This window comes from Hyperoodon ampullatus, assembly GCF_949752795.1.
Source record: "Hyperoodon ampullatus genome assembly, chromosome: 2".
NCBI classification, from domain to species: Eukaryota; Metazoa; Chordata; class Mammalia; order Artiodactyla; family Ziphiidae; genus Hyperoodon; species Hyperoodon ampullatus.
Window position 1 is genome coordinate 113,605,042 of NC_136915.1, and position 14,337 is coordinate 113,619,378.

Below are 14,337 nucleotides of genomic sequence, written 5' to 3' on the forward strand. Positions count from 1 at the left end.
GAGCCTCTGCCAGTGGTGAAATCAAAGCTGCCTTATTCCAGCTTTGTTTATTTTGGTTTCAGCTGAGCCTGAGTAACCAGGGAAGGTAATATTTATGCGAAAAGACAAAAGAACCCGGCAAGAATGGATTTTAATTTGGTTTTTAAAAAACTGCTGACTATTTTATCTTCAGAGGGTGGAAGATCCAGTATTAGCTGAGCGTCAGTATAGAAATAATGGGGGAAAAACACAATAGCTTTGTTTAGCACAAAACTGAGTCAAGTGAAAAAGGAGGAGAAAAGGAGATTTTGCCCTATTAGAGAAGAGACTCTGGTTTCATTCTAAATTTTGTTTTTGCCTTAAAAAGTGGAAAAAAAAAAAAAAAAAGTCTGCCTCTTCTCTAATTTAGCGGAAAAGCAGCTTGTTACTACTCCCCCAGGCGGCTGAGAAGGAAATGGTGTCCAGCTCCGTGTCACAGTGCTGGGAAGCAAGCCTCCCACGATTACCCAGCAGGTCAGCTGAAAATCCCCACCCCTGAAAGCCACGAGCCCTTGGGTATCAGAGGAGGTTCATTAAAACAAACAAACAAACCCTAACCTTGGTGCCTTCCTCTCTTTAGTTAGTTCCTTGAATGTGATTCAGTTCAGCTAGTTTGAAGCACCGAGTAAATGTCTAGCCGTGAGACTGCACTAACCACTGCAGTTCACTTTTCTGTCTGAGCTTTGAAAATTCAGTGATGTTAGTGGTTACCCAAACAAGCACCCTCAAGTATTCTGAGATGTCCCAGAATGAAGCTGTGATTAAAATCAGTCGTGTAACCACCACTAAAAATTTACCAGACCACAAAACGTTTCTAGTAGTCTCCCCTTTTAGAAAAATAACCACCAGCACCAGATAGGTGGGGAAAGGATGGAAATGACCATGTTTTATTTACCATTTGCCAGGTTCAAACTGTTATGATGTTGGACTACGCAGTGATTTTCATTGCTGGCTTTGGCTGTAAATTTCAGACCCTGTTTCTGCTTTTGGCAGCTAATCTTAACTTGACAAAAGTGAGGCAGGTGGTTTTGTTTTGTTTTGTTTTTCTCTAAATTTTCCTTGACTGAGAACAGCAAAAGTGCTGTTAAAGGGAAATATAAAAAATGAGAGTCTGCATGAGATAGGGTGATTCTGTGCCCATGGTTCTTTAACTCTTGACAAAGTTTTACCCACGTGTAATATTACCAGAGCCAGGCAGAGCGGTGCTAGTGGAAGATGTGAAATCCAGATAGCTCATGATTGCTGAGAGCTAGGCAGCTTTGATCTCCAAATTGTTATTGCTTTCATTATTATTGGAACGGAACTGCATTTTTTTTAATTGAAGAGGGTTTTTTTCCCTTTATTTTTTTATAAGCTAGTATAGATGAAGGAAAAATATTTGTCTTCTCTGGGTTGTAGGCCTTGCTCAGTGTACACAGGTATACACCCTAAGCTTTCTCTGTCCTTGAATCTGTGGTCAGTGAATGTGTGTTTCAATCCACAGGTCATTCTTACCTGTGTTTCTGCAGCACATGTGCTGCCTTTTATCCTCAACAGTGATGCTACTCACCTAATACCTGTAGCAATCTGCTACACAGCCAGATGTGAAATGTTAGCACAGCGACAATTTTTGTTAAAGACGGGCAACTTATCCTGCTGGGTGGGAAAAGTTGAAAATATGCTAGATCAAGGTCTCAGTTAAAGTGGTCATTAATTTTTGTAGCATTAATGATAAAAAAAAAAAGGTCGAGGAGGTAGCATTGAATGTGTCTACAAAGCCCTTGGTGACTCTGAGAGCTCTTTGCCCCGATGGAGCCTTGCCCTTGCAGTTTGTTGGCCAGGCTCTTGGCTCACCCCGAGTGTCCGCCATTTCCCAGCTGCCCCCAAGGGAAGGAAACACCATTACAAGGGGTGGAATCTGATGCTGGAATGGATTGGGAGCCCACCTGGTGGTGAACAGAGCTGAGCAGGGCAGGCTGGGAGTGGTGGTCATGGTTTGTGGGTTTCCTGCAGAATGTTCAGGAATGTCTTGCCTGGCTGCTTTAGTGCTGCGCTATGTCGCTTCATCAAAGGCACTTAAGATTGACCCAGTTGGGGAGGAGTTGGTGAGAAATTTATCTTAATTTGGAGAAGCAGGGGCAACTGGTGGTCCTTGGGAGCATGAGCCTGGATTCCAGCCTTCTATGCAGCAGTTGGCAGTGGGGCTGTTGCTGAAAGGGAGCCCAGCTGGCTCAGCTTCTGTGCCAGACACTCCTGAGCATCCCCGAAAGGTCCTTCCAGCATCGTGTCCTTGGTGTAGCCTGGCCCCAGCGCCAGTGAGTTTCTATGGCAACCTTAATGATTATTAAGGAACATTGTCAGTTGTATGAACATATGCTCAAATGCTGATATACTTCAGAAGGAAAGGATTGGAACAGCATGTAGCAAGGCTGTTAATTAATAGAGAAACCATATTTGGATGGAGATCACACATCCGTTAAATAGAATACCTCAACTTTACATTGTTTTTTTCTGGAGAGAAATAATAGTTTTAAGTTTTTGTTTTTATTTTTTTACTTAATTACCTGAAAGCAAATACCAAAGGCTGATGATGTCTGTATATGGGGCAAAGGGTCAGTATGATGTTTTTCAATGTTTTCTCTTTTTACCAGCTACTTTGCATTTAAAGTGAAAATTGTAAATGTTTGAAATAAATAAGTTCCAAAAATTATGCTTGAGGGGTAATTATGCTTTGGCACCTGCGTCATTTCAAGGAAAGACTTGAATGATTATGGGGGAAAGGGGTAAGGAAAGATGGGTTTAAAATTAAGGAGGACCAGGGGCTTCCCTGGTGGCGCAGTGGTTGCGAGTCCGCCTGCCGATGCAGGGGACGTGGGTTCGTGCCCCGGTCTGGGAAGATCCCACATGCCGCGGAGCGGCTGGGCCCGTGAGCCATGGCCGCTGAGCCTGCGCATCCGGAGCCTGTGCTCCGCAACGGGAGAGGCCACAGCAGTGAGAAGCCCGCGTACCGCAAAAAAAAAAAAAAAAAATTAAGGAGTACCATTTTGGGGTGAGCTTCTCCTTAATGCAGGATTAAATTACCTCTGGGAAAAAAATCAGGTAAGTTTAAGAAATAAGTAGCAATCTCTCAAAGACTTTAATGATGAAAGTATTTCCCCAAATGAGCCCTGGGGTTTCTGGAAGGGGCGTGGTTGCTTCTGCCATGTTTACATCATTATCAGGTGATGGACCTGTGGGGAAGGAAAAGGAAGGGCCATTATTCATCAGAAGACTGTTTATTGGACAGGAGGGTGTTAACGGAATCACAAAAGCAACCTTGTACTTCTTGATCATCAGATAGGCTGCATCTGTCCCCTATTGAAAAGGGTCCTCAATAAGAAAAACTTGGGACACAGCCATCCCATATCTTCCAAACAGAGGAAAGTCATCGTGTGGATGCTCTGTGGATAAGAGTTGCTGTGTAAACAGTTCAGGGCTGGGGAGGAGGAAACTGCATGGAAACCTGGAAATTGTGTAACTCAGACCAAAAGCTGAAGTGTGAGGCCCTGCTGTGTGACCCCACCCCACCCCCGGCCGCCTGGGCAATCAGAGGAAAGCCTCACAACCACACCTACAGGGCCCGTCGACTCCCTGAGGATGCCACTGTCTCATTTGAGGTTGGTCCCTGTCTTGCAGAAAGCGACACAGGAAACAGATGTCCCTATGGTGGCTTGGCTGTGTGGGCCCCACGGAGGGTGCAGGAGTGGGTGTAAGGGGCAGGAAATGGGAGAGGCTGCCTCCCTCTTCTCCACGGTGTCACTGTTAGGATGACATGCTTACGATGCTCTTTCCAGAAGAATTTGGGGGAGCAGATGGTGAATCTTGTAGAGGATGGCAAGGAACACTCAATTCCTGGAACAGCCACTAAGGAAAGCGTTTTCCTTATTTATTAGTGCATAAGGAGACCAAGCCTTTCTCCATGTCTGTGAGAAGCACAGGCCAGAGGCAGGGAACTGTGTGCCTTCCTGCAGTAGCAGAAGTGTGCCGTTGAAGGGCCTTAAACTGGTCCATGCAGTGTTCAAGGGCTGGGCTGGGGGCACAGCAGCCCCTCCAGCAGAGTGGTGACCAGGTGGGCTGCCTGAGTGGCCTGTCGCTTCAACAATCCTGAGCATGAGAGTGAGCCCTGCACTATCCTTCAAATACTGCCAACACCTCCTTTCTCTGTGAAAGTTCTGTCTTCTTGCTGATGTGTGTTACTTAAAAACAACAGAACAACCTCAGCCACATCTTATTTCATACCAGCAGTTTTCCGTGACCATCCAAAACATGAATACAATGAAGTTTTTCAGTAAAATCCGGAAAGACTCATACTATGGGAGTATGCAATATTCAGTTAGGATATTTCTTCTAAGGTAACTTCAAATTGCTTAGTAAAGCTGCCCAATGTCCACAAAGAAAATAGCTTACTATTTTCTTTCTTTTTTTTTTTTTTTTGGCGGTACGCAGGCCTCTCACTGCTGTGGCCTCTCCCGTTGTGGAGCACAGGCTCCGGATGCGCAGGCTCAGCGGCCATGGCTCACGGGCCCAGCTGCTCCGCGGCACGTGGGATCTTCCCGGACCGGGGCACGAACCCGTGTCCCCTGCATTGGCAGGCGGACCCTCAACCACTGCGCCACCAGGGAAGCCCTTCTTTTTTTTTAAAATTTATTTCATTGAAGTATAGTTTATTTACAACATTGTGTTAATTTCTACTGTGCAGCAAAGTGATTCAGTTATACATATATACATTCTTTTTCATATTATTTTCCATTATGGGTTATCACAGGGCATTGAATACAGCTCCCTGTGCTATACAGTAGGACCTTGTTGTTTACCCATTCTATATAGTTTGCATCTGGGAATTCCCTGGTGGTCCAGTGGTTAGGACTTGGTGCTTTCACTGCCGTGGGCCCAGGTTCAATCCCTGGTTGGGGAACTAAGATCCAACAAGCCATGCTGCATGGCCAGAAAAAAAAAAAAAAAAAAAAAAAGTTTGCATCTGCTTATCCCAAACTCCCAATCCTTCCCACCCCCACCCCTACCCCCTTGGCAACCACAAGTCCATTTTAATATTTCATTATGATTTTTTAAAGAATGAAATTTATTGGGAGGACAGTGAATTCTATTTTGGTTTTTAAATGCCTGTGCTGCACAGTGAGGGTTTTGCATTGATGAATGGTATAAGTGGGACATTCTGGAGTCGGTGCCCAACCATAGGTGCAGAGAGGAAGGAAAGGTGGAGGAGGCTGGCGTGGGCACACCCACTTGTGTGGGCAGCATGTTTGCCCTGCAGAGCGCAGGTATACACGGGTGTACACTGGAGTCACCACAACCAAGCGGGGATTCCAGATCAGTCTGATGTGGACTGAGATGCTTCTGAGGAAGGTGGTGGTGATGGACCCCGAGGGTGACTGTGGACCGTGATTGTATAAGGTGGGTGTTTTGGGGCCTCGGACTTCAGACCTTGGTGAAATTCAGTGGATCATGTCCATGGATGGGTCCAGGGATTAGAAGAAGCCCAGGCTCCACCCCCAGGCCCTCTGAATCACAAAAGTGGGTGTCTGTTTACATGAGTGTAAGGTCCTCGGTTTCTCCTGCTGTGCAACCGGCTCTGAGGGTCTCTGTGCTGGAGACCACAGGGCAGGAGGTGAGATTCTATAGCAAGATGTTACTGTGGGTACTAATTGGGTAACAAAATCTGTGGACAGCAAAGAGCTACACCACTGGCCCTACTGGTTACCTAGAAGGCCACCATCCCCTTTTGTTCAAGATGGTCTATTAAAATTAGCTAATAGGGCTTCCGTGGTGGCACAGTGGTTGAGAATCTGCCTGCTAATGCAGGGGACACGGGTTCGAGCCCTGGTCTGGGAGGATCCCACATGCCGCGGAGCAACTAGGCCCGTGAGCCACAACTACTGAGCCTGCACGTCTGGAGCCTGTGCTCCACAACAAAAGAGGCCGCGATAGTGAAAGGCCCACGCACCGCGCTGAAGAGTGGCCCCCGCTTGCCACAACTAGAGAAAGCCCTCGCACAGAAACGAAGACCCAACACAGCCAAAAATAAATAAATTAATTAATAAACTCCTATCCCCAACATCTTAAAAAAATTAGCTAATAATAACGACAACCGTTTATGGACCCTCCACCATGTGCTTGACAAACAGGATATTCTTTCTCATAATGGCACTGCAAGGAAAATGTTCTCACCTGTTTACAAGTGAGGTCACAGAGGCTCGTATTGGTGAAGATAGTGATCTAAGACACCTGAGCTAAGAGGCTGAACTAGACCCCAAACTTATGTCTGCCTGACTCCAAGGCCGGTGCTCTTCGTCCTCGCTGTGTGGCCCCTCAGCCCCTGGTGACAATGAAGATGTGTCTATCTTTCCAACCCCTTTTCCAGGCCAGGTGCCCTCACCCTGTGCTGGGTGGGGCCTGGCCCACTCACCCCTGAGAGGAGATGGACCTGGATTCCTCATTCGGTTTATCACACCCGTCAGTGTGGAAGCTGAGACCCTGGGAGTCTGAGCCACACGCTGGTGGCCTCAGCGTGTCCCTGAGGCCACCAGATCCCGGCGCTGCTCACATAATAGGCAGCCGCAGAGAAGACGGGCCACAAAGGGGAGGGGCAGCGAGCAGCTCCTTACACCGAATTGTCCTTGATCAGAAACCAGACCAAACCACTTCCCCTCCTCTGTATCAGCCCTGTATCTATTCCTCTGAACTCTGTGTTCTGTTGCTTCCTTGGTGTAAACTTTAATGAACTTCCTTGAAATCCCCTAACTGTGCTTTTTTTTTTTTGCGGTACGCGGGCCTCTCACTGCTGTGGCCTCTCCCATTGCGGAGCACAGGCTCCGGATGCGCAGGCTCAGCGGCCATGGCTCACGGGCCCAGCCGCTCCGCGGCATGTGGGATCCTCCCGGACCAGGGCACGAACCCGTGTCCCCTGCATCGGCAGGCGGACTCTCAACCACTGCGCCACCAGGGAAGCCTTAACTGTGCTTTTTTTATGGCATGGGAATCTTTTTCTGTCCACTCTGCCTCTGAAAGGGTGAATGATCACCACACTAAGAGGTGGTTCTCTCTGGGCCATGAGATCCATTCAACCACCATGCCGCCGGCTGGCTGCAGGGATATAAGAGGAATCAATCCCTCCCCCAGGTGTCAGTCCACCCACTGAGCCACACAATTAAGGTGCAAACGCTCTCTCTGGGAGCAAGTGACTAATCTGGTCTAGGGAGTCGGGGAAGGAAGGGATAGGGAGAGTGAAGACGGAGGAGGAGGGCTCCGGGTGGAGGGGGGTGCCCAGGGAGGCTGCTGGTGCAGGGCCTGGGGCTGGGGGGAAGGCCTGCCTTGGACATGCTCTGTGGTGAGCAATCTTTTGATATTCTAAGAGCATTAGGGAGCTGCTTGAAGACCGGATTTGCACCTTCTTTTTTCTTTTATGCATATTAAAAATTTTTTCATGAGCCTGTATGTTTTTACAACTAGAGTAAGCTTTTCACTAACTAACTTTTGGGATAGTTCAGCCAGGTTGTACTGCTTATGAAAAATTATTTATTAAAAAGTGCAAGATGGGACTTCCCTGGCAGCAAGGAATCTGGTTAAGAATTCACTTGCCGGGGCTTCCCTGGTAGCTCAGTGGTTGAGAATCCGCCTGCCAATGCAGGGGACACGGGTTTGAGCCCTGGTCCGGGAAGATCCCACATGCCACAGAGCAACTAAGCCCGTGCGCCACAACTACTGAGCCTGCGCTCTAGAGCCTGCAAGCGCAACTACTGAGCCCATGTGCCACAACTACTGAGCCTGTGCTCTAGAGCCTGAGAGCCGCAACTACTGAGCCCACACGCCACAGCTACTGAAGCCTGCGTGCCTAGAGCCCGTGCTCCATAATGAGAGAAGCCACCGCAATGAGAAGCCCACACACCACAATGAAGAGTAGCCCCCGCTCACCACAACTAGAGAAAGCCCACATGCAGCAATGAAGACCCAATGCAGTCAAAAATAAATAAATTAAATAAATAAAATTTAAAAAATGCTTTAAAAAGTACTATATTGCTAAAAAGTGCTAACCAGTGTCTGAGCCTTCAGTGAGTTGTACATAATCTTTGCTGGTGGAGGGTCTTGGCTCGTTGATGGTGCTGACTGATCAGGTGGTGGCTACTGAAGGTCGGGATGGTGGTGGCAATTTCTTAAAATAAGACAACAATGAAGTTTGCTGCATGGATTGACTCTTCCTATCATGAATGATTTCTCTGTAGCCTGCAATGCTGTTTGATAGCATTTTACCCACAATAGACCTTCTTTCAAAACTGGAGTCAATCCTCTCAAACCCTGCTGTTGGTTTATCAACTAAGTTTATGTAATAGTCCAAATCCTCTGTTGTCATTTCAACAACTGTCACAGTTTCTTCACCAGGAGTAGAAGAAACATCTACATCTCTGCTCATCCATAAGAAGCATCTCCTCATCCATTAAAGTTTTATCATGAGATTATAGCAATTCAGTCATATAGTCAGGCTCCACTTCCAATTCTAGTTCTCTTGCTATTTCCACCACACCTGCAGTTACTTCCTCCACTGAAGTCTTGAGCCCTTCCAAGTCATCCGTGAGGGTTCCAATCAACTTCTCCCAAACACCTGTTAATGTTGATATTTTGATCTCTTCCCGTGAACCACAAATGTTCTTAATGGCAAGCAGAGTGGCAAATCCTTTCCAGAAGGTTTTCAATTTCCTTTGCCCAGATCCATCAGAGGAATCACTATCTACAACAGCTAGGGCCTTAAGAAATGTATTTCTTAAAGACTAAGACTTGAATGTGGAAATTACTCCTTGATCCATGGGCTGCAGAGTGGATGTTGTGCTAGCAGGCATGAAAACATTAATCTCGTTGTACATCTCCATCAGAGCTCTTGGGTGACCAGGTGCATGAGCAGTAATTGTCAATGAGCAGTAATATTTTGAAAGGAATCTTTTCTCCTGAGCAGTAGGTCTCAACAGTGGGCTTTGTCAACAGATGTGCTGTCGTCCAGGCTTTGTTGGGCCATTGATAGAGCACAGGCACAGCTGATTTAGCATAATTCTTAAGGGCCCTAGGGTTTTTGGAATGGTAAATGAGCATCAGCTTCAAGTCACCAGGTGCATTAGCCCCTAACAAGAGTCAGCCTGTCCTTTGAAGCTCTGAAGCCAGGCATTGACTTCTCCTCTCTAGCTATGGAAGTCCTAGATGGCATCTTCTTCCAATAGAAGGCTGTTTTGTCTACACTGAAAATCTGTTTAGTGTAGCCACCTTCATTAATGATCTTTGCTGGATCTTCTGGATAACTTGCTATAGCTTCTACTTCAGCACTTGCTGCTTCACCTTGTACTTTGATGTTATGGAGATGGCTTCTTTCCTTAAACTTCATGAACCAACCTCTGCTAGCTTCAAACTTTTATTTTGTAGCTTCTTCACATCTCTCAGCCTTCATAGAACTGAAGAGAGTTAGGGCCTTGCTCTGGATTAGACTTTGGTTTATGGGAATGTTGTGGCTGGTTTGACCTTCTAGCCTGACCACGCAAACTTTCTCCATGTCAGCAATAAGGCTGTTCTGCTTATCATTCTTGTGTTCACTGGAGTAGCACTTTAAATTTCCTTCAAGAACTTTTCCTTTGCATTCACAACTTGGCTAAAACTTTTTGGTGCAAGAGGCCTAGATTTCAGCCTGTCTCGGCTTTAGGCGTGCCTTCCTCACTAAGCTTAATCATTTCTAGCTTTTGACTTAAAGTGAGAGACTCTTCCTTTCACTTGAACACTTAGAGGTCATCGTAGGCTTACCAATAGGCCTAATTTCAATATTGCTGTGTTTCAGGGAATTGGGATGCCCGAGCAGGGGATGGGGGAAATGGCTAGCCAGTGGAGCAGTTAGTACACACACATTTATTGATTAAGCCCATCATCTTATATGCGCATGGTTCATGGTGCCCCAGAACAATTACAAGAGTAACATCAAACATTACTGATCACAGATCACCATCACAAATATAATAATGAACAAGTTTGAAATACTATGAGAATTACCAAAATGTGACACAGAGACAGGAGGTGAGAGGATGTTGTTGGAAAAATGACACCAATAGACTTGCTTGATGCAAGGTTGCCATAAACCTTCAACTTGTAAAAATCGCACTATCTGTGAAGTGCATTAAAGTGCAATAATACGAGGTATGCCTGTCTAGGTACACCAATTAAGAGCCACTCCAGAATTAGACCTGGGCTGCAATCTGGGCTGCCACTTACTATGTGACTGACCCAGTGTCTTTACCTGAAAAATGAGGCTACCTGGTTCACTGAGTTGTGGAGGATTAAAGCAAGATAATGTAGCATGAAAAGCATTTGTTTAGGAGCACACCTGGTGTGTAGCCAAGAGTCTATTCTCATTACTTACATCTTGGCCTTTCACAGGGTCAAAATCCAACACTCAGCAAACCCTGGGCTCTTGTAAATGTGTTCAACCTGAATTCTGAAAACAATTACTCAATTGCTCTGATGATGTTGGGGAGGTGAATATTTCTCAATGCAAACTTCCTTTTCGGTTAACACAGATGGGAAAAAACAATAAGCACTTGTACCACTGGGTGGCAGTTTATATAAACGTTCAATGGAAATTAAGACTTTGATAGTGAAAGACTCAACACTATAGCCTTCTTCTAGAAACTCAAATGAATTTATTTGTGCGTTTCTAAACAGTTGCTTCCAGTGGTGGTTCTCAGCCCTGGCTGGGTATCAAAATCACCTGGTAGGGGTTTAAAAAACTTAGATTCATCACAGATTGCAGCATCACATCCCATGGATGGACTGGGGGCAACTGTATAAATAACAAACAAAGGTAAAAACAAAAGCAAAGCCACAACTCTGATGCCTAGTTAGGGACAAGGACAAATGTAAAAACCACCTACTCAGGAAGAAGACGGCTGAGGAAACGGAAGAGGAGAGCTTCAGTATGGTCCTGTTTTATTTGGGAAGGAAAACATAACAGGAGGGCTCTAAAGGTGAACTCAGAAAAAAAATTAAGGTCACGTCTGCTGGTTATATTCAGTTGTGGTTTGTTTACACATTTCATCAACGGTGATTGCAAATGAAACTTTTGACCCTCTCTGCTATAGCAGAAAAGTGTTTTTTATGAAGGGAGGTGATTCTCAAAACTAATTGACTCAAGCAGAAACACTGGTTTTCCTGGAATAATGTTTATTTAAAGTTACATTTCAGAGTAAACCAATCTTCAGGAGGGCATGCAGCTTATATTGGCTACTGCAATACATCCAGAAATTTTTATAAAATCTTTCTGATATAATATAAATTACTAAAGCACTACCGATAGGCACCTGTATTACATACAATCTTCAGATATTTTCAAAAGTTAAAACTATGTATTAGTTGATACTTAAAATGTTAAGGCCCCCTGAAAAAATAACTGAATGGGTAAGAACGTGACAAAATGAGATGCCTGTCTCAATGATCTGTTGCCAGCATGTTCATTAAAAATTCAGATTCTAAATGACGTGATCCAGCCATAGTCCAGAGGCCTCGTGACGATGGTTGTATTAGGTTGCAAATCACCCTTTCCGCAGGAAAGGGCAGATTTCAAGATGGCAACTGCTGTGTCATCATTTTCTTGCTAAGGATTGTATCAGAAATCCTTCAGAAAACCCTGCCCTAAACGCGCTTTGTTTTCCCCTGCAGTTTTCTTTCTCTCCATTAGATGGCAGTAACACACCACCGTTTTCTTTCTATAGGGCCAGAAATTAAGGAGAATAAATTAAGGTTCACTGCAGGCCAAGTTTCTCTAAGTCCAAGTTAATGGGGGTACAAAAATTGGAGACAATAAAGAAGAGTGATTCTAAAGAGATCATAAGGCCAAAATAGTGCTGGTTACAGAAAATAAGAAAGAGACAACGAATGAATGAGACGTGTGAGAAAGGTATCAAATAAATTCTGCTAAATTAATAAGGATGAGAGAAGGGAAATGAAATATCCCCCTAGACTGAAGGAAAAATGAGCCATTAACCTTTGACTAAAAAAGGACATTTTAATAGAATAGAAAGGCTACTCTCATTTAAAAAGCAACTTGAAGAATGTTTCAAATGCTCAGTTGTTCTTTGAATTAAGTATTAAGATTTATTCACTAACAGTGGACATTAACAGACTAATGACATAGTCAAATGACCCAATTAATAAATTAGGATTATTTTCCTACCTATCTCAAAATCTTCTGGCTGTCCCTATGGATTATCTGCTCACCTCCCCGTCCTCTGGCAGAGGCCAATAAATGAGTAACAATTCGGCAAAGCATGGAGACTTTGAACAGATAAGAATAAAGGCTCTTTTTATATATGATTCTTAAGAAAGTACTTTGGATAACTAAAAAGGACACTTCCATCCTCAGAATAGGCATATCAGCATTTATCTTTCTGTACATATATTACCATTTCTCCATTATTTTACTCCTACTTATTTAAATATACCAACTCCAGTGGTTGAAATCCATCCTGATAGAAACAGCTATGGTAGCAAAATAAATAGAAATGTCCCTTTACCCTCTGTTCTTATAGGCCTGAAATGAGCCAATGAAATAAACATAACCTGGAACAGAGCATTTTTTTAAAAGGAGGTGTGATAAAGGGGAAGGAACAGTTGTAGGAAGCTCCATGGATGCTAAAATTCAAGGCAAATGAGAACAAATTTGATAGAAGACATTATTCTCTCCAGAAAGAATCAGAAAATATTCTGGGAGACTGAATGAATTCAAAAGAATTACGACTACAGGAAAATACTTGTATCAAGACAAAATGACAAAAGGCACAAGCATTTAGAGCTCAGAGAGGAGACATGTCAAGAGGGCTTCAGATCAGCTGGCCCTGGAGGCTTAACAAGGAAGCCATTAGGGAAACCCTGCTGGGCCTAATTGTTTTTAGAACATATGGTACTTTGTGCCACCACCCAGCTGTGAATTCCCTGGCTTTTGTCAGCTTGTGTCACAACCTTAAGAAGAAAATAGTAGCTTACCCCCTTTCTACGAATTTACTATATTTCTTCTTATTATAACCTCCTGTACAATTGTGAAGGAACTGGACTATATATAAACTCCACATCTCCACTTTTAATTATATAAAGAAAACAGCATGACTGTCACAGAAAAACAATATAGAGAAAGCACAATACTGAGCCTATGATAGAAGCTCAATAAATACTTAATGTATCAGGTCTGCTTTCAAAATGTTATTTCATTATTACATTCATCACAGTTGCTGGGTATGGGCCAAAAATCATTTAGTGCACAAAGAAAAACTTTACAAAGCTTTCAGCATTTATTAAAATTAGGGTAACTGCCGTATTTCCTTTGTAGAATAAGTTTAAGTAAAAAATAAGATTTCATTTCTAGAATGTTGAACTGAAAATAAGTTTAACAGAATGAATTATTTGTATATGGAAGATAATAAATATTTGTTTAATGGAATTAGAACTACAAATGCTAAAAATTAAAAAAAATCTCGTACTAAAGGTATAGTACGTAAACCAATACATTAAAAAATTCTATCAGTACTTAAAAAACAGAACATTCTTGATTAATAAAATCTTTGACATCCAGTGAGGAAAAGTTCCTTTCAAATTTTTAAAAACAAAGATCACATGACTCTTTGCTACAATCTTAACTGAATAAAGAAGCGAATATTTACTAATCTCTAAATCATAATAGTAAAATGATAACTAATAACTAGAAGGATATGTTATCCTAAAAATTAACCGAATCAACATTTCTTTTGTGTATTTAACATTAGTTACAAAAGTTAACTTTTCATTGATGACAGTCAGCATATTTGCATCTGGACCAGTTTCAAGAACCAAATTACAAACCCCAGAATACAGAAACATCTGCTCAGTTGTAATTATAGCGCCACTCACTGTAGCCTTCTCACAGTATGCCATTCCCACGTTTTTTTTTTTCACAGTAAGTACATTGGCGATACAAGTTCACAATAAATCATAATGGTACTATGAATATTATTTTAATATCTTTAAGCAGTAGTAGATAGAGAAAATGCCAGTCTTTTAAAATATTTTTATACGGTGCCAACCGGTCTGCTTTGTACAGCATGAGAGAAACTTTGCAGGTTTTAGAGACCCAGTTCACACAATCATATTCTAGAATTTATATATATATATATATATATATATATATATATATATATATATATATATATATATATATCTGCTGCACGACTTGTGGGATCTTAGTTCCCCAACCAAGGATTGAACCCCGGGCCCTGGGCAGTGAGACTGTGGAGC